At 46.4% G+C, this 18,319-nt stretch overlaps 1 long non-coding RNA gene across 1 annotated transcript in view; it reads left to right on the plus strand.

The window, feature by feature from the left end:
* Positions 1-4,404: 4,404 nt before the first annotated feature.
* Positions 4,405-18,319, plus strand: part of LOC310914926 — a 31,370-nt gene continuing 17,455 nt past the window's right edge. Inside the window, exons 1-2 of the long non-coding RNA XR_014591127.1 lie at positions 4,405-4,482; positions 4,560-4,665. This is a non-coding gene — a long non-coding RNA (uncharacterized lncRNA). The remainder of the gene's footprint in view (positions 4,483-4,559; positions 4,666-18,319) is intronic.

Raw genomic sequence — 18,319 nt, forward strand, 5'->3', positions numbered from 1 at the left:
ATCCCTCCCCGGTGCTCCCAGAAGAAAAAGGAGTTATGGAGACAAAAGGAGTTCAAATTGATGGAAGAAACTCCTTTTCTGTTGTTGTCTGTGTTTAAAGTGGGGGAGTTTTCTCTTTACCTGGAATTTTAATGAATAGTGGCACTTTTGTGTGGCTTTTATTTAATATTATGTACTTAGGGGATATGTAGTATTTTGTGTGACTTTTTGGAGTATTATTTGTTATATATAATTTGGTTTTTGAGTGACGGTAACTTTATGGTTGGGTTTGTTTGTATTTGAGGTAGAAATGATTTAAGTAGCTCTTTTTGAGGGACTTCTGAAATGTGTTATTGGGGTTTTGTGTATTGTATGGAGGGATTCAGGTTGGGTAGGGCTGTTTTTTTCTGTTTGGTGGTTTTTAGTGATTTATTGTGTGGCTTTATTCTGTTCGTAGGTGGTGTATGGTGAGGGATGTGTGGTGTATTTAATTCATGTTAGAATTCATAGTTCACATGGTCAGAGTATTTTTGAACTGAGTTTCGTTGTTGAATTGTTTTTGGGGGGATATTGTGTTTTTCCAGGGTTTATTTTGTAAGGTTTACAGTGGTGTAATAGGCTGTGGTGTGAGGTATAGGGGAAGGTTTATTTGTTTAAGAAATAAAATAAAATAAAAAATAAATAAATAAGTCAGGTGGCTTTTATCATAGGGAGCATCTAGTGTTTGTTTTAGTGGGTTTGAGACAGTGTGATGTAGTTAATTTTTTAGGGTTTCTTAATATTTACAATTAAATTATTTTTTTGTGTGTTATTGGGGTTTGTTTATTTAGCCTGCTTGGCTATGGTATATGTTTTATAGTTTTGGATAATTTAGGGGATACTGTTTGTAGTCTAATGGGTCTTTTGGTTTTGTGTGTATTTATAGGTGGTCTGTTTGTTTTGATGGTTTTGAGGAATTATGGGTTCATTGAGTTAGGAATAATTCTTTTTGGTGCTGTTAGTTTAAGCGTATTTGTGCTATTTTTATTTTTGTTGATTGATTTGTTTATTGTTGTGCTTCTCTGGGTTTTTCAGTCTGCAGCAGGTTTAAACAGTCAGAAGAAAAAGGGAAAAAAAAAGGCTTTTCTTTAGCTGGCTAAAACTAACTAAGAGCAAAGGAGATCTGTGTGCTGCAGTCTGTCTGTGCTTGGGCTGAATACACTGGACAGGGAATGCACAGGAGTAAACACTGTTTTCTTAAAACAGGCTGCGTGCTTTTTCTTTCCTTGCTTTGCTCCCAAAATCAGTCTGGAATGTACAGAAGGCATTTTTGAAGTAGTTATTTTAAATGTTTGAGGTTTTTTTGGTGGATAAAATGTTTATTTTGGGGGAAGTTTGTTTGAAGTTTTTGCTTAGTTATAATGAAATTATTTTATTTCTAATTGGGTGTTTTTAGTTTTTATTGCAGTTAAAGGTTGTGAATTTTTTGTTATGTTAGTAATAGAAAATGGGTTTTGATTTGGTATGTAGAGATGGGATTGGTGTATATGGTGTGCTGGTGTTGATTAAGGATCTAAAATTCTGTGGTTTTGATGTGTTAGCTTAATGAGTTTTTATAGTTTAAAAGATGTGGGTTTTATGCTTCTTTGGTTAGAGGCAGGTCTTTAAGTTGGGGGGTTCTGAGTACGTATTTTGGAGGTTTTTTGAGGAGAATGGATATAGGGGTTATTTTTTTTATATTTGGAAGATGGACTAGGAATAATAAGAGTTGGCTTTTTTTTGCTGGACTTTTGTTTGTGTTTTCTAAAATTGATATGTTTGTGTGGTCAGGGCAGTGGTGTTTCTGGTGCAACTCTGAGCATCCCTTATTGTTTGTGTGTTTCAGGTGGTCACTTGTCTCACACTGAGATTCTCTCACCCAACAGCCCTGCTGAGATCATCCGTGGATGTTTGGTTTTCTTTATGGCACCTGACTGAGACAGCAGGAATTTCCCAGAGGCAGAGACAGCCTTCCTTGGCCCCTGATGTGGATTCTCATCCCTGGACATCCCAGAGATAAGTGAAGGGCTCAAAGCCACAGAGGGGGTGAAAGTGGGGTGTGGGTTGGGAGTCACCGGGAGGGATTTTTGGGTCAGGTTTGGAGATGGGGATGTCCAAGCTGTGACCCCTTTAGGGCACGTGAAGGGAAGGTCTCACAGTGCTGAGGTGTGCAGGGCAGAGCAGTCCCAGGGCACGTCGTGTCACTTGTCTGTTGTGCACTCTGTGTCTTTTGTGTGTTTTGTTTTGTGTGTCTTTTGCCTTAACCTTTCAAGGGGTCTTTTGGAGACCCCAGGCATTGTTCTTAACATCTCCTTGTTCCTTGGCCAGGCACTGATATCATTGAACTTTGACTCAGGAGCTCAGACACACATCAGGATCCATCTCTCTTCACAAGTGTCCAGTCTGATGCCTTTCCAGGTCTTGTTCTGAGCTGTATCCACAGCTGTGCACTGCTGTGATCCATTCAGGTGGATTAGGTCTTGTCAGAATGCAGAGACAGGTAGATGATTCTGACCTTAGGATTCTCAGGCATCCATCTCTGCTTTTCTTGGGATCAGTGATCCCGTTGGCATCTTCTTCCTGCAGGGTTCTCTGAGCCTGGTCAGCTCCCCATGGGTCTTACCTCGGTCATCTCATTGCGAGTTCTCTCGGTCCTCAGGGTCATTCTTCTTGCTGAGATATTTCTGTCCCTGTTGTGTCCCCCCTTTTGTCCTGTCCTGTGTCACAGGGGTTGGTGTGTTTGTCCTGGAGCTGCTCTGCCTTGTTGCTCAGTCTGGGTGTAGGGGGAATGGGACAAGTCTTGGGTACTTGTAATTTGTCATGTGGGGTGTAGTTGGGCTGTAGAGGGTATTCCTGGATTGACACAAAGTGTCTGGAGCTGTCGAGTCCTCCTGCAGCACTTTGACTCTTGTCCTGACTTTGTTTCAGATGCAGATGGATTCAATCCATGGCAGAGTGCCCCATCCCGGGTGAGGGGGCTCCCCTGAGAAGGTCAGTCACTGTTTGCGTTTGCAGGGGAGGTGTAAATGGTGGCCATGTTACAGCACTGTTCTTTGTCTTTGTTTTTAGGAGGTAAGGCTGGATCTCTGCAGTCAAGGTGAAGTGGATGAGGTGAGCAGTGATGGTGGACAGAAGCAGTTGCTTTTGCTGAAGTCTCACTTCTGGTTCTACTCTAAGCATTCACTGGTTTTATTTATTTATTTATTTTGGGTGGTTTCCTTGGCAGATGTGCTGGCCCAGGATGCCAGAGGAGGGTAGATGGGTGCAACATCAAGGTTCACTTGTGCTGTGCTTCAGGCAGAGCAGGGAGGTTGCTGTTTCATAGTAACTCAGCATAATTTTTCCTTTTTTGTTTCTTTGCAGGTGCTGCTGCTGCTGCCCCAGGTGTGCCAGGGAATAGAGGGAGTGGGTGCGTTGGCACTTGGGCAGGTGGCCCAGAGGTGAGTGCTGTGCTCAGTGTGTCCCTTTTCCTTTTGCTGGGTTCACTCTGGGCAGCCTCTGGAGTGGGGGGAAGATCTGAGGGGGGGCCGGGACAGGGGTGCAGAGGAGCGCCGGGGGTGACTCTTCTGGAGTGAAATAGTCACATTTTCTGTTCTGTGGTTCCAGGTAGTGTGAGGAGGTGCACAGCTGGAGTTTGGATATGGCAGCACTGAGAGAACGTCTTCAAATCCACGGAGCCAACACGTTCATTTCTGCCCAGGATGGATTTTGTCCACTCATATTCAAAAGTTAAGTTGCTGGGGCTGGTGGTTGGGAGAAGGGAAAAAACCTTTTCAGTGCCAGGAGGCAATTTAAAGTTACCTGAGAGAGGAGAGAGCCCTTGTGGGATGGACCCCTCAGGAGTAAAAACAGTGAGGGTGACACAAAGTGTCTGGAGCTGTCAAGTGATCCTGCAGCACTTTGACTTTTGTCCTGACTTTGTTTCAGATGCAGATGGATTACATCCATGGCAGAGCACCCCATCCTATGTGAGGGGGCTCCCCTGAGAAGGTCAGTCACTGTTTGTGTTTGCAGGGGAGTGTAAATGGTGGCCATGTTACAGCACTGCTCTTTGTCTTTATTTTTAGGAGGCAAAGCTGGGTCTCTGCAGTCAAGGTGAAGTGTACGAGGTGAGCAGTGATCAGTGGACAGAGGCAGTTACTATTGCTCAAGCCTCACTTGCTGGTGGAACGCTGAGCGTCCAGTGCTGTGTGTTTTAGGTGTTCCACTCACACGATGCCGAGCTCCCCTCACCAACCAGACAGTGGGAGCATTACAGGACTCTATGGTGAAGCCTTGACCTTCTCCATTTGAAGGGGCCATCCAGGTGGGCTTTGGTAACAGCCGAGGAGTTGAGGTGTGTCAGGGAGGAGGAGGGAGGCTCTGCTCAAGTTTCAGCAGTGCCACATCACCTTGTCTGCTCTTAACCCAGGCACACCCCGCAGTGTTGGTGTCTGAGCAGAGCTGGAGCACAGGGCCCGAGGACCTGGGTGTGCTTAGGAGGTGGTGAGTAGCAGAATTGCTGGTTTTTGGCCAATGTGCTGCTGAGATCACACGGTCACATTTGCTTTCCTTTATTGTAGCTGAGTGTGAGATAACAGCCCAGTGACAGCAGGAATTTCCCTGAGGGAGAGGTGGCCTTTTTTTGTACCTGACGTGGATTTGCATCTCCAGATGTCTGAGAGATAAGTGGAGGGCTGGGAGCCACAGAGGGGATGAAAGTGGGGTGTGGGTTCAGGGGTCACCAGGAGGGGTTTTTAAATCAGGTTTGGAGATGGGGATGTCCAAGATGTGACCCCTTAGGCTGTGTAAAGGGAAAAGTCTCATTTTTGATCCCAGTGCTGAGGTGTGCAGGGCAGAGCAGTCCCAGGGCAAGGTCGTGTCACTTGTCTGTTGTGCGCTCTGTGTCTGTTGTGTTATCCCTTTGAGGGATCTGTTAGAAACCCCAGGCATCATTCTTAACATCTCCCTGTTCCTGGTGCTGATACCAGGCCAGGCATCAAACCCTTGACTCGGGTGCTCAGACACATCAGGATCCATCTCTCTTCACAACCATCCAGGCTGGTGCCTTATCCATCTCTCTTCACAACCATCCACTCTGATGCCTTTCCAGGTCTTGTTCTGAGCTGTATCCACAGCTGTGCACTGCTGTGATCCATTCTGGCAGATTAGGTCTTCTAAAAGTGCACAGCTGAGTGGAGGATTCTGACCATAGGATTCTCAGGCATCCATCCCTGTGTTTCTTGGGATGAGTGATCTCGTTGGCATCTTCTTCCTGCAGGGTTCTCTGAGCCTGGTCAGCTCCCCATGGGTCTGACCTCGGTCATCTCATTGCGAGTTCTCTCGGCCCTCAGGGTCATTCTTCTTGCTGAGATATTTCTGTCCCTGTTGTGTCCCCCCTTTTGTCCTGTGTCACGGGTGTTGGTGTGTTTGGCCTGGAGCTGCTCTGCCTTGTTGCTCAGTCTGGGTGTAGGGGGAATGGGACAAGTCCTGGGGGCTTGAAATTTGTCATGTGGGGTGTAGTTGGGCTGTAGAGGGTATTCCTGGATTGACATAAATTGTCTGGAGCTGTCAAGTTATCTTGCAGCACTTTGACTTTTGTCCTGACTTCCTTTCAGATGCAGATGGATTAAATCCATGGCAGAGTGCCCCATCCTGGGTGAGGGGGCTCCCCAGGGAAGGTCAGTCACTGTTGATGATGAGAGTCCCATATTTCACATTTATTGGCACTCCAGTGCAGGGCACCTGCATTTACAGCTCCAAACAAGTGAGTCCCTTGGTAACCCCCCCTGGGGAGCAGCTCGAGCCTGCTCTGGGCTGGGCTGGGGGACCAAACACTTGGGGCTGACACAGCTCCACACTGAGGGGGCTTGGGAAAATGCCTGGTTTTGTCCAGGATTTTGTTTTTAACCTTTCTACAAGGCTTTAGTTGTCAACTTGGTAAAAATAAATGCTAAGGACTTCAAACCATGAGGGGCTGGCAAGTTATGCACACCAGTGACAGCTTTTTTGTTTTGTTTTGTTTTTAAATAGCTGTGAGGCTTATATCTTGATTTTCAGACTCTCTTTTTTTGGCTGACTTTTTGTTAAAAATCTTATTTTGAAGTGCCTCAACCAAGGACATCCTGTTTGAAACTTTATCCCTGTTGTTTTTCGTCTTGCAGGTAGTTGGTAAAAAAGGATGGAGCCAGTAGGAAGCAAAGCCCCTGGAAGGCCTCATCCCAGTCCAGCTGTTGTTTTGTGTTCTTTAAAAGATTTTATATTTATTTTTTATTTTTAACTTTTTTTAACATTACTTTTAGATTTTTTTTTAGATTTTTATTTTATTTCCATGTTTTTATTTTTTGTATTTTTAATTTTTAAAAACTTTTTATTTTTATTCAGTTTTTTTTAATTTTTATTTTTTCATGTTTTCTTTGTTCCTTTTTTAAATACTATTTCTTACCCAGAGTATGTGGAAGTTTGACCCTAAAGGAGAGAAAAACCAGGAAAAGACTGACATCAAAGAACACTAAATTCATTTGTGCCATGCTTTAATATGAAAAAGATAAAGGATAGCATGAAAAAAGACCAAGCATTCTCTGTTTTCCAGGAGACTCCCATTCTCTGAGCACTGACCACCCTTCCGGTGGACTTCTACACAGAAACCATTAACTTATGTTTTCTTTGGGGTTGTTTTTTTTTTTTTTTTTTTTTTCCTCCATTCTCTTTCTTACCCTGAGTAGAAAAATGACCTCCATGTCCATTGGATGTCTGGATATAATTGAGAGTGCAGTTAGTAAAAAACCTCTGTATTTTCTGCAAAATTAAAAAACCTGAATGGAGAAAGCTGTGAACACTGTGGTGCCTTTTTTTCTTTTAGGTCTCATTCTCCCCATGCACAGTATTACCAGCAGTAACTTGACGTTGAGGTGTATTTCATTGTTCTTTGTCTTTATTTTTAGGAGATAACATATGATATTGGCACTCCAGGTGAAGCAGACAGGGTGAGTGTTGACTGGTGGATGGAAGCAGTTGTTGCTCAGGTCTCAATTTCTGGTGCAACTCTAAGCATACACTGTTGAGTTTTTTTGGTTTTTTTTTTTTAGGTGGTCCACTTGCAAGGTGTTCCAGTCCTGGATCCCAGCAGCTTGGTGGGTACAAGTTTAAGATATACATGTTTCAGAGTTCTGTCAGACTGGAGCAATTGTGTTTTCACAGTAACTCAGCCTGCTTTTTGCCTTGTTTCTTTGTGGGAGCTGCTGCGGCCCTACGCATACCAGGGAAGAGGGGCAAGCAGGTGAGTTGACATTTTGACAGGATGACTCAGGTGAGCGGTGTGTAACAGCACGCTAAATATGTGCCTTTTCCTTTTGCAGGTACCCTCCGGGCAGCCTCAGGAGTCAAATGATGATCTGAGGTGAGCCGGGGTAGCGGTGCAGGGGAGGCCTGGGGATTACTTTTTCTGTCAGGCAATTGTCACATTTTCTGTTTTGTTGTCTTAGGTACCATGAGGTGCAGAGCCCAAGACTGGATATGGCAGCACTGAAGTGGATGTGTTCTTTTCCATTGAAGATGGATTTTTGTCCGCTCATCTTGTGAAAGATAAGTGTTTGGGCTGGTGTTTGGGTGAAGGGGAAAAAGCTTTGCAAAAGGAGGCAATTCAAAGTCAGCTTAGAGGAGAGGGCCCTAGTGGGACGGGCCCCTCGGAAGTAACGGGAGAGGGTTTCACCTCGGCCTCACCGGAGGCTTTGCCGGGCAGGGCAGTTCCGCGTTCTCGCGTGTTTTGCGCCGTCATCTGTCTTTGGGTCTCAACATCCTCGTGGACGTTTTCACCCAAGGATGTCGCCTTCGGGTCCAGAGCTATCGCCACGGTCCCCCGGCAGTCATCGCTTCCTTCTCTTGGCCTACCCAGCTTCTCGAGCATCGTATTAACAACTTAGGCGCTAGTTCTTGTAAGGAGTTCCGTTTCATCATCACGTGCTATTGCCTTAAAGCTTTCTTTCTTTTGGTGTCATCAGCCTGTGGCTCATCTTGTGCTAGGAGTCTTGGGTCCATAAGGTGAAGCTGCCTGGCAGTTTCAAGTTGTGTCTGCTGTGTTGTCTGCGTCTGCATTGTGTTGTTTGTGTCCCTTGTCTTCTGTGTGATAGGCCTTTGTTACATCCAGACGTTTTATCTGCATCATTCCGGCCCACATCGGCCGTATTCTCCTCGCGTACTTTCCCGGATCATCCTTATTCCGGCCTCGTTACATTTTGACTTTTTGAGGCCGGCACACGGACACTTGAGCGTTTTCATCCGTTTTCATTCTCAGCTTCGGTAGCGCCGCCTTTTCAGATGCCATTCTCTTGGACTTTTATAAGGAGGGTATTAGATTCCCCTCACGTGCCTGCAGTATCTTTCAGAGTTATCTGAAGTCAGCACTTGTATTCTACCTGTCTCTGCTCACGTTGTATGTGCCAACGTTGAATGCGCCAATATTGCGTCTCTCAGTGTCGGCTTATATTGTGTGTGCCTACATTGTATCTGAGTCTATTGCATCTCACTATGTTGGTTTATATTGTATGTGCCTACATTGTATCTAAATATGTTGTATGTGACTATGCTGGCTTATGCTGTATCCTATTGTATGTGTCTATGTTGTATCAGGCTATCTTATGCCACTTATGTGTGAGCTGCCCTGCCCTGGCACGTAGTCTTAGTGAGGTAGAACAGTTGTAAAACTTCACAGTTCACCTCTTTTCTGTGGAGTTTTGGGCATAGGAGATATGGGCCTGGAGTGGGGATAACTTGCTGTCAGATAAGCCCTTGTTGACCACCTCTTGTTGTCTTCCAGGTCCCTGAGGAGGATTAGCATCTCTGTGCTTGCTGATGCTACAAGTTTCCTGGAATCTACCATGTACGCTGAAGAGTGACTGTGTGTATATGAGAGTTGTCTGTGTTTGCTTGTGTTTGCCTGTGTGTGTGCTGACTGGTTTGACTGGTTCTAACCTTGTGTGCGTGACTTTTGCCTTTCAGGTTTTTCAACACATTTTAAATTTAGAATAAAAAATCCCCAGCTGGGGGGGTTTTTTTAATTTTCCCCCCCGGCTGGGTTTTTTTTTCCTCGGTCCCGGCCGGTCTGCGAGGCGATGTTCATCGCCAAAGTTTGGGTGCCGACGGCCTAGGGACCGGGGTTTTCGTCAGGCAGGCCGGTTTGTGTTGAGGCTCCCGGGAACCACGTTCCCGAGGAGTGCTGCGAGTGTGTGTTGATGATTGGGGGTTGTTGGGAGGTGCTTTGAGGTGAGAGCGAGGGTGGGTTTGTGTGCAAGTTGAAGGAGGTGCGTGTGGTGGATGACTGTTCTATTTTACATCTGCTGCTTTTGTTTTGCATTTTCTGTACCAATAAAATGAGATATAATGGATGTTTCAGAAGCAGAAAAACTGTTCTATTGTCTCAATGTGTATTTGGCTTGCGGTTCCCTGTATTGTTCTGTATTTGCATTTGCTGCCGTGTTTCCATGTTTTGCTCTGTACGAAGCTGTACTTTTGTCAGCGTGTCTATGGGTTGTATCTGTACTTGCATTTGTATGTGTTGTTTCCATGTGTTTTGCTGAAGTGTAAATAAAAATGTTCATTCAATAGTAGTTGAATCCACCTTAATTAAGATTCCCTCCTGCCCCCTCTGCCCCCCTTTGGCTCCTGTCTTTATTTGGTGTCATTGAGTCATTTTCTCTCACTCTATTTCTTGCTTTCCTTCACTCTATTTCCCTACTTCCAGGTAAGTCTATTTATTTTCCTCTCTATATCTTCATGCTATTTCCTTTTCTCTCTCACTCTGCTTCTTTCTCTCTTAACTCTTTATTTTCCTCTGTTGTTCTATTTCTAGCTGTTTCTCTTTTGCTTTCATTCTGTGTTTCTCTCTAGCTCTGTTTCTCTTTCCCTGTGTTTCGCTGTAACTCTATTTCAGTGTAACTCTGTTTCTCTTTCAGTCTCTGTCTGTTTCTCTGTTTCTCTCACGCTCACTCTGTCTCAGTTTCACTCTAATGCTGTTTCTCTTTTACTTCCACTCTAACAACTCTGTTTCTCTCCAAGTCTCTCTTTCGCTCTAACTCACTGTGTTTCTCTGTTGCTCTGACTCTTTTTTGCTTTGTTTCTCTGTCTGTTTCGTTCTCTCTCTCTGTTTTTTCTCTCTTTCTCTCTTTCTCTTTCTTTGTAATTTAAAGTTAGAAATAAAGTTTAACTTTATTTCTAACTCTGGTGCAGTGGTAGGAATTTTCATGCGGCCAGGGAACAAATACTAAAAAAAACTTTAAATAAATAAAAATATTTGGTCCCTGGCCGCATGAAAATTCCTACCACTGCACCAGACTTATTATTTTTACTCTTTTTAATTTATATATACACCCTATAGCCCCCCTATACACAGGGTATACATAATGTATGCCCCCCTAATTAGTCCTCCAGCTGGGAGCAGCTGATTATAGATGACTGCTTAATCACCACACCCCCCACTCCCACCTGGACCACTAATGACCCAATTAGCCAGTTGAATAATTAATCACCCTATGCAAATAACCTAATTAATTACCTACACATATGCAAATCACTCAATTAATTATGCTGGTGATCTAATTAAATATTCAAACCACCCAATTAATTATGCAGGGTTACATTTACATATAGGGTTACATGTGGGGTTGATTTTAGGGTTCAGAATGCATTACGGTCAAAGGTCAGAGGGTCAAAGGCCGGGGGTCAGGGGGTCATAGGTTAAAGGTTGTAAGTCAGGGGTTATAGTTCAAAGGTCATATGTCAGGGGTCAAGGGTCAAAGGTCAGGGGTCAAGGGTCATAGGTCAAAGGTCAAAGGTCATAGGTCAAAGGTCAGGGGTCATAGGTCAGAGGTCATAGGTCAAAGGTCAGGGGTCATAGGTCAAAGGTCAGAGGTCAAAGGTCAGGGGTCATAGGTCAAAGGTCATAGGTCAAAGGTCAGGGGTCATAGGTCAGAGGTCATAGGTCAAAGGTCAGGGGTCATAGGTCAAAGGTCAAAGGTCAAAGGTCAGGGGTCAAAGGTCAGGGGGTCATAGGTCAAAGGTCATAGGTCAAAGGTCAGGGGTCATAGGTCAAAGGTCATAGGTCAAAGGTCAAGGGTCATAGGTCAAAGGTCAGGGGTCATAGGTCAAAGGTCATAGGTCAAAGGTCAAGGGTCATAGGTCAAAGGTCAAAGGTCAAAGGTCAGGGGTCAAAGGTCAGGGGTCATAGGTCAAAGGTCATAGGTCAAAGGTCAGGGGTCATAGGTCAAAGGTCAAAGGTCAAAGGTCAGGGGTCAAAGGTCAGGGGTCATAGGTCAAAGGTCATAGGTCAAAGGTCAGGGGTCATAGGTCAAAGGTCATAGGTCAAAGGTCAAGGGTCATAGGTCAAAGGTCAAAGGTCAAAGGTCAGGGGTCATAGGTCAAAGGTCATAGGTCAAAGGTCAAGGGTCATAGGTCAAAGGTCAAAGGTCAGGGGTCATGGGTCAAAGGTCATAGGTCAAAGGTCAAAGGTCAAAGGTCATAGGTCAAAGGTCAAAGGTCAGGGGTCATAGGTCAGAGGTCATAGGTCAAAGGTCATGGGTCAAAGGTCATGGGTCAAAGGTCAGAGGTCATAGGTCAAAGGTCACAGGTCAAAGGTCAAAGGTCACAGGTCATAGGTCAAAGGTCATAGGTCAAAGGTCAAGGGTCATAGGTCAAAGGTCAAAGGTCAGGGGTCATAGGTCAAAGGTCATAGGTCAAAGGTCATAGGTCAAAGGTCAGGGGTCATAGGTCAAAGGTCAAAGGTCAGGGGTCATAGGTCAAAGGTCAGGGGTCATAGGTCAAAGGTCAAAGGTCAAAGGTCATAGGTCAGAGGTCATAGGTCAAAGGTCAGGGGTCATAGGTCAAAGGTCAGGGGTCATAGGTCAAAGGTCAAAGGTCAAAGGTCAAAGGTCAAAGGTCATAGGTCATAGGTCAAAGGTCAAAGGTCAGGGGTCATAGGTCAAAGGTCATAGGTCAAAGGTCAGGGGTCATAGGTCAAAGGTCAGAGGTCATAGGTCAAAGGTCAAAGGTCAAAGGTCAGGGGTCAAAGGTCAGGGGTCATAGGTCAAAGGTCATAGGTCAAAAGGTCAAAGGTCATATGTCAAAGGTCAGGGGTCATAGGTCAAAGGTCGGGGGTCATAGGTCAAAGGTCAAAGGTCAGGGGTCAAAGGTCATAGGTCAAAGGTCAGGGGTCATAGGTCATAGGTCAAAGGTCAAATGTCAGGGGTCATAGGTCAAAGGTCAAAGGTCAGGGGACATAGGTCAAAGGTCAGGGGACATAGGTCAGGGGTCAAGGTTCAGGGGTCAAAGGTCAGGGGCCGGGGGTCAGGAGTCAGGGGGTCAGGGGGTCAGAGGGTCAGGGGGTCAGGGGGTCAAGGGTCAGGGGGTCAGGGGGTCAAGGGTCAGGGTAGCGGGTTAGGTGTTAGGGTTAGGGGTTAGGGGATAGCAATAAAACTAAGTAGACATTTTATTTTATAACTCTCTGAACCTCCTTGTTTATTACCCAAGAAATCTAAAACTAAGCAAACAAAAAAACCCCCAAAACAAAGCCCCCACAAACAATCCCCCCAAAAGCACGCAGAAAGAGAAAATTATTTCATTTTATATTATTATTTTAAAATTATTTTTATATTATTTATTAGAATGTATTTTTATTTTAATAAAGATTAAGTGTTTACCCCTTAGAAAACCAGTCTTTCAATTCTAATTAACTCTGGTTTTGATCTGTTAGGTTAATGAAGTCATATAGTTTAAAATATCAAGAAATAAATGCTACCAAAAGAAATAAAAATACAAAAAAATAAATATATACATAACAAAAAGACAACTATAACATCTAAGAATAATATCTTTAGTTACACTATTATTACATGTTCCATATATGATAGTATGTAAAATATACCTAATAAAATGAACATGATATAATAAACAAATTTTAATAATATAAATAGGTAGATTATATAAATAGATAAATTATACTAGATAAATACATGAGATAATAGAAATATCTTAATAAGAATTAGAAGAAATATGGAAATATAGCATAAAATTTAGGCTATTTTTGTTTTGGCTTGGTTGATGGCAGGGTTCTCGTAGTTGTTGTGGTTGGGGGTCTTTTGGGGCCTTTATTTTCGGGGATGTTTGGAAGGGGAATTTTGGCCACGTTCTTTTCTGCCTCCTCTCCCTGCGGCAGCGCTGCCACCGTGTGGACACAGAGCGGTACTGCAGCCCCCCCTCACTGGCACCGGGCTCTGAACTGTGAGGCAATGCTGCCATCGTGTGGATAAATTTTGGTACTGCAGCTCTCCCCCGTGCCCGTAGCAGCCCCGGGCTGTGAACTGTAAGGCAATGCTGCCATCTCGTGGATAAAAAGCGGTACTGCAGTTCTCCGCCGTAGCAGCCCCGGGCTGTGAGCTCACGGGCACTTTTGCCGCCCGAGGACCGAAAGATCGTGGCCAAAAAGGCGAGAAAAAATGCGAGGACCCCCGGACACGTGGCAGCCGGCTCCCTGCGCGCGACCTGGACCACGGAGCCGCCCGACAGTGATTTTTCCGCGGCGTACGCAGGTGCGTGGGCACGGGATGAGGGCTGAGCGGCGCCAGGGCAGTGTTCGGGCAGGCGATGTGGTCAGGCGCCTTTGCGAGCAGCCGAGGGGGACATTTGGGGGGGATGCCACAACCAAGATGGCGGCGCAACTCGCGGCGCTTGACCTTCTAAAGATGGCGGCCAAAAGGGCGGGAAACAGAGAGGACCTGTGGTGTGTCTATCTTAGTGCCTGCATAAAAATCCCGACCACGGCGCCGCTCGGGGACAATTTTCTGCGGCGTTTCCAGGTGTAGGGACACGCGCTGTGGGTTCAGCCGCGCCGCGGGCGGGTTCAAGGGAGACATTTTAGTCAGGCGCCTGTTGTATACACTGATGGGGTCCTTAAGTGTGCCACAACCAAGATGGCGGCGCGGTTCGCTGCGCCTGACCTTCTAAAGATGGCGGTGGGGAGGGGTGAAAGTGACGTAAGTCGTGGCGTCACCGAACACAGCCAGGGAGGGACGAAAATGACCGAGTGTTGCCGAACAGCCGAGAAGAGCCGACGGCTGACGGAAATCGCCGAACAGCCGAACCCAGCCGAGTTTCCCCGAACAGCTGAACCCAGCCGGCTTTCCCCGAACGTCGTCCCCCTCAGCCGAACCGAACGAGCCGGGGGCAGTTCCGGGGCAGTTCCGGGCCGGTGTCCGCCGTCACTGCCGCTTCCTCGGCGGGCCATTCAAGGCGGTGTCGGGGCCGCTGCCGATCCCCCGGCGGGCGGGCGGGCGGGACACGCTGGCGCTGTGCCCGGAGCTGGAGCACTCGCTGTCGCCGCTGGAGCCGTGCCGGGCGCTCCCGGGGAAGGCAGCGAGGAGAAACCGGTAAATTAGAATTAATGTAGAGGGGACAGGGCAGGCACAGGTGCAGCTGGGATGGATAACGAGGGGCCGGTTCCAGCCGGGGGCGGTTTAAAAGGGGAGCATCAGCTCAATTCGATATCGAGCTGTGAAGAATGAGGAATTTATCCTGAGTTCTGGCCGTGGTTCATGAAGAGACTGCAGGAGCATTTGGATTTGGAGCATTTCCTCTGGGGACGACAAGGGACAAACTTCTATGCTAAACAGATAAGCCACTTTGGGTTTATTGGGGGAATGTTTTTTTTCTTTTCAGCTTCGTCTCACCAATCCCTCCCTGGTGCTCGCAGAAGAAAAAGGAGTTATGGAGACAAAAGGAGTTCAAATTGATTGAAGAAACTCTTCTTCTGTTGCTGTCTGTGTTTAAACTGGAGGAATTTTCTTTTCACCTGGAGTTTTAATGAATAGTGGTACTTCCACATAGCTTTTTATTCAATATTATGTTCTTAGGTGGTGTGTAGTGTTTTGTTTGACTTTTTTGGTATTATTTATTATATATAATTTGGTTTTTGAGTGAAGATAACTTTATGGGTGGGTTTGTTTGTATTTGAGGTAGAATTAATTTAAGTAGCTCTTTTTGAGAGACTTCTGAAATGTGTTATTGGGGTTTTGTGTGTTGTGTGGAGGGATTCAGGTTGGGTAGAGCTGGGTTTTTTCTGTGTGGTGGTTTTTAATGATTTATTGTGTAGCTTTATTCTGTTTGTAGGTGGTGTGATGAGACATGTGGTGTATTTATTTCGTGTTTGGTTTCATAGTTCACATGGTCAGAGTATTTTTGAACTGAGTTTTGTTGTTGAATTGTTTTTGGGGGATATTATGTTTTTCAAGGGTTTGTTTTCTAAGGTTCACAGTGGTGTAATTGGCTGTGGTGTGAGGTATAGGGGAGGTTTTTATTTATTTAGTGGTGGCTTTTATCATGGTGAGCATCTAGTGTTTGTTTTAGTGGGTTTGAGACAGTGTGATGTAGTTCATTTTTTAGGGTTTCTTAATATTTATAATGACATTATTGTTTGGGGTGTTGTAGGGGTTTGTTTTTTTAGCCTGCTTGATTACAGTATATGTTTTATAGTTTTGGATAACTTAGGGGATATTGTTTGTAGTCTAATGGATCTTTTGGTTTTGTGTGTATTTATAGGTGGTCTGTTTGTTTTGATGGTTTTGAGGAATTATGGGTTTATTGAGTCAGGAATAACTGGTTTTGGTGCTGTTAATTTGAGTATATTTGTGCTGTTTTTATTTTTGTGGATTGATTTGTTTGTTTGTTGTGCTTCTCTGGGTTTTCCAGTCTGCAGCGGGTTTAAACAGTCAGAAGAAAAAGGGAAAAAGAAGTCTTTGCTTTAGCTGGCTAAAACTAACTAAGAGCAAAGGAGATCTGTGTGCTGCAGTCTGTCTGTGCTTGGGCTGAACACACTGGACAGGGAATGCACAGGAGTAAACACTGTTTTCTTAAAACAGGCTGCGTGCTTTTTCTTTCCTTGCTTTGCTCTCAAAATCAGTCTGAAAGGTACTGAAGGCGTTTCTGAAGGAGTTACTTTAAGTATGTGAGGTTTTTTGGCGCTTAAAATATTTATTTTGGAGGAAGTTTGTTTGAAGTTTTTGCTTACTTATAATGACATTATTTTATTTTTAATTAGGTGTTTTTATGGGTTTTTTTGTAGTTAAAAGTTGAGACTTTTTTGTTATTTTATTAATAGAAAATAGGATTTGTTTTTGTATATAGTGATGGATCGGTGTATATGGTGTTGACTAAGGATTAAAAATTCTGTGGTTTTGATGCATTAGGTTGGTGAATTTATATAGTTTAAAAGATGTGGGGTTTATGCTTGTTTGGTTAGAGGCAGGTGTTTAAGTTGGGGGGGTTTTGGGTGTATATTTTGGAAGTTTGAGGGGAATGGAGAAGGGGTTATTTTTATTATATTTGGAAAATGGACTAGGAGTAATAAGAGTTGGCTCTTTTTTGCTGCACTTCTGTTTGTGTTTTCTACAATTGATATTTGTGTGGCCAGGGCAGTGGTGTTTCTGGTGCAACTCTGAGCATCCCTTATTGTTTGTGTGTTTCAGGTGGTCACTTCTCTCACACTGAGATCCTCTCACCCAACAGCCCTGCCGGCACCAGGAAATCGCCGCCGCCGTCCTCTCGTGCCCGGAGCCCCGGCAGGACGCCGGCGCAGCGCCGGCTGCGGGCGGAGCAGGAGCGGATCCTGCCGCCCGGAGCGCTCCCGGTCCCGATCGCGACCACAACGCCGCCCCACCCTCAGCCCGGGCCCCGAACCCCCCGGCCCCGATCCGGCGGCCCTGGCGGGAGCGGGGCCGTGAGGGGACAGCGGGGGGGGAGGGTGCTCGCGGAGCCGAGCTGGGATTGGCGGGGCCGGCGCTGCCTCCGCTTGTGATTGGTTGGGCTCACCTGGCCGGCGCTTCCTCAACAGGGATTGGCGGGACCGGCGCTGCCTCCGCTTGTGATTCGCTGAGCTGGCCGGCCCTGGGGCATAAATAGCGCCCTGAGGGGCCGGGGGCGTCAGTCCGGCGGCGGGACGGGGAGCGGCGTTTGGAGCTGTGCGATCGGTCGGCCGGGAGGAGCGCCGCTGCGCCGGGACGGGATGTCCGCAGCTGCCGGCCCGGGGAGCGAGGGTGAGCACGGACGCGACTCCCGCGTCCGCCTGCGCCAGTGTCTGGGGGCCGGCGGTGTCCTGGGGCAGTGGCGCCAGCCGTACCCAGGGCGGCCGGAGGCCTGGTGCGGGGCCTGGTGCGGTGCAGGAGGACCGGCTGTGGCTACCAGGGGCAGGGGAGAAGCGCTTCTGTAGTTTCTGGATTTAAAGCAGCGTTTAAAGGGTCAGAAATAAAGCAGCGTTTTTTGCATTTTTTGTTATTTTATTTTGCTTTTATTAGAAGTAACTATGTTTTTCATATTTATTGCATCTTTTCATTATTTTCCTTGTTTCAATGCACTATTTTTGGCTCGTGGTTTTTTTTTTTTTTTTTTTTTTTTTTTCCTAAATATCTGATGTTAATTCAGTAAAGGTTGTAGGGCTAGGGCTGAAACAGCAGTTGTGAGCCCAGTAGAGACAGAAAGCCCCAGGATGTGGAATAAAGCCCTTGGCACTAGAGGCAGGCCCAAAACAGTGTGGAACAGTGGAAATGCTGGGGCTGGAGGGTTCTCCCCACGGGAGAAGGGGATGGAGCTGCAGCTCAGGGCCTGCAAGAGATGCTGGGGGGGGTTACCAGCCCTTGCCCCGTGGTACCCAGCAGAGGCTGAGGCTGTGGGGGCTCGGAGGGCTCCAGGCCCCGAGAACCAACCCGTGGACACCTTTTGGGATGAGGGAGCAGGGGCCCAGTGGCTCTTTCCAGCCCCTGGTGCTGCCTGGGGGAGCTGGAGGGCTTTCGGACAAGTGCTGGGCTGAGACCCAGGGGAAGGGGGGAGATACATGTTGGCCTTCGGGCTTCAAGTGTCCCCAAGGTTGAGAACCCAGGAGAGTGGGTGATACAACTCCTAAAGACATTGAAGTGATGACAATGACTGACTTGTGGCTTTATCAACAGCCCCGGGCTGCAGTGAGAAGCAGTAGCAGTTTTAGCTGCAGGCAGTGGGAAGCTGAGGAGCTGGAGCTGAGACAGCAGAGCTGGAGGAGACACAAAGATGGTAGGCTTTGGGGTAAAACCCCTGGGGGGCTGCTCTGGGGAATATGGAGCCGGGACGGGAACTGCGGGCTGGAGCTGAAATCACTGTAAGGGCTGGGGTAGGGACTGGAGAGCTGTTGCTGCAGTAAGGATTAGCAGGGTGAGGCTTGAATATGGGAACAGGAGCTGAGCTGAAACAACACAGAGCTAGAGCAAAAATAAAAAAATCATACTCTGAGAACCAGAAGCAGCATTTTGTGCCACTGCTGGGAAGATGTGGA

The sequence above is a fragment of the Zosterops lateralis genome (genome assembly GCF_965231275.1).
Source record: "Zosterops lateralis genome assembly, chromosome: 14".
In the NCBI taxonomy this organism is placed as follows: Eukaryota; Metazoa; Chordata; class Aves; order Passeriformes; family Zosteropidae; genus Zosterops; species Zosterops lateralis.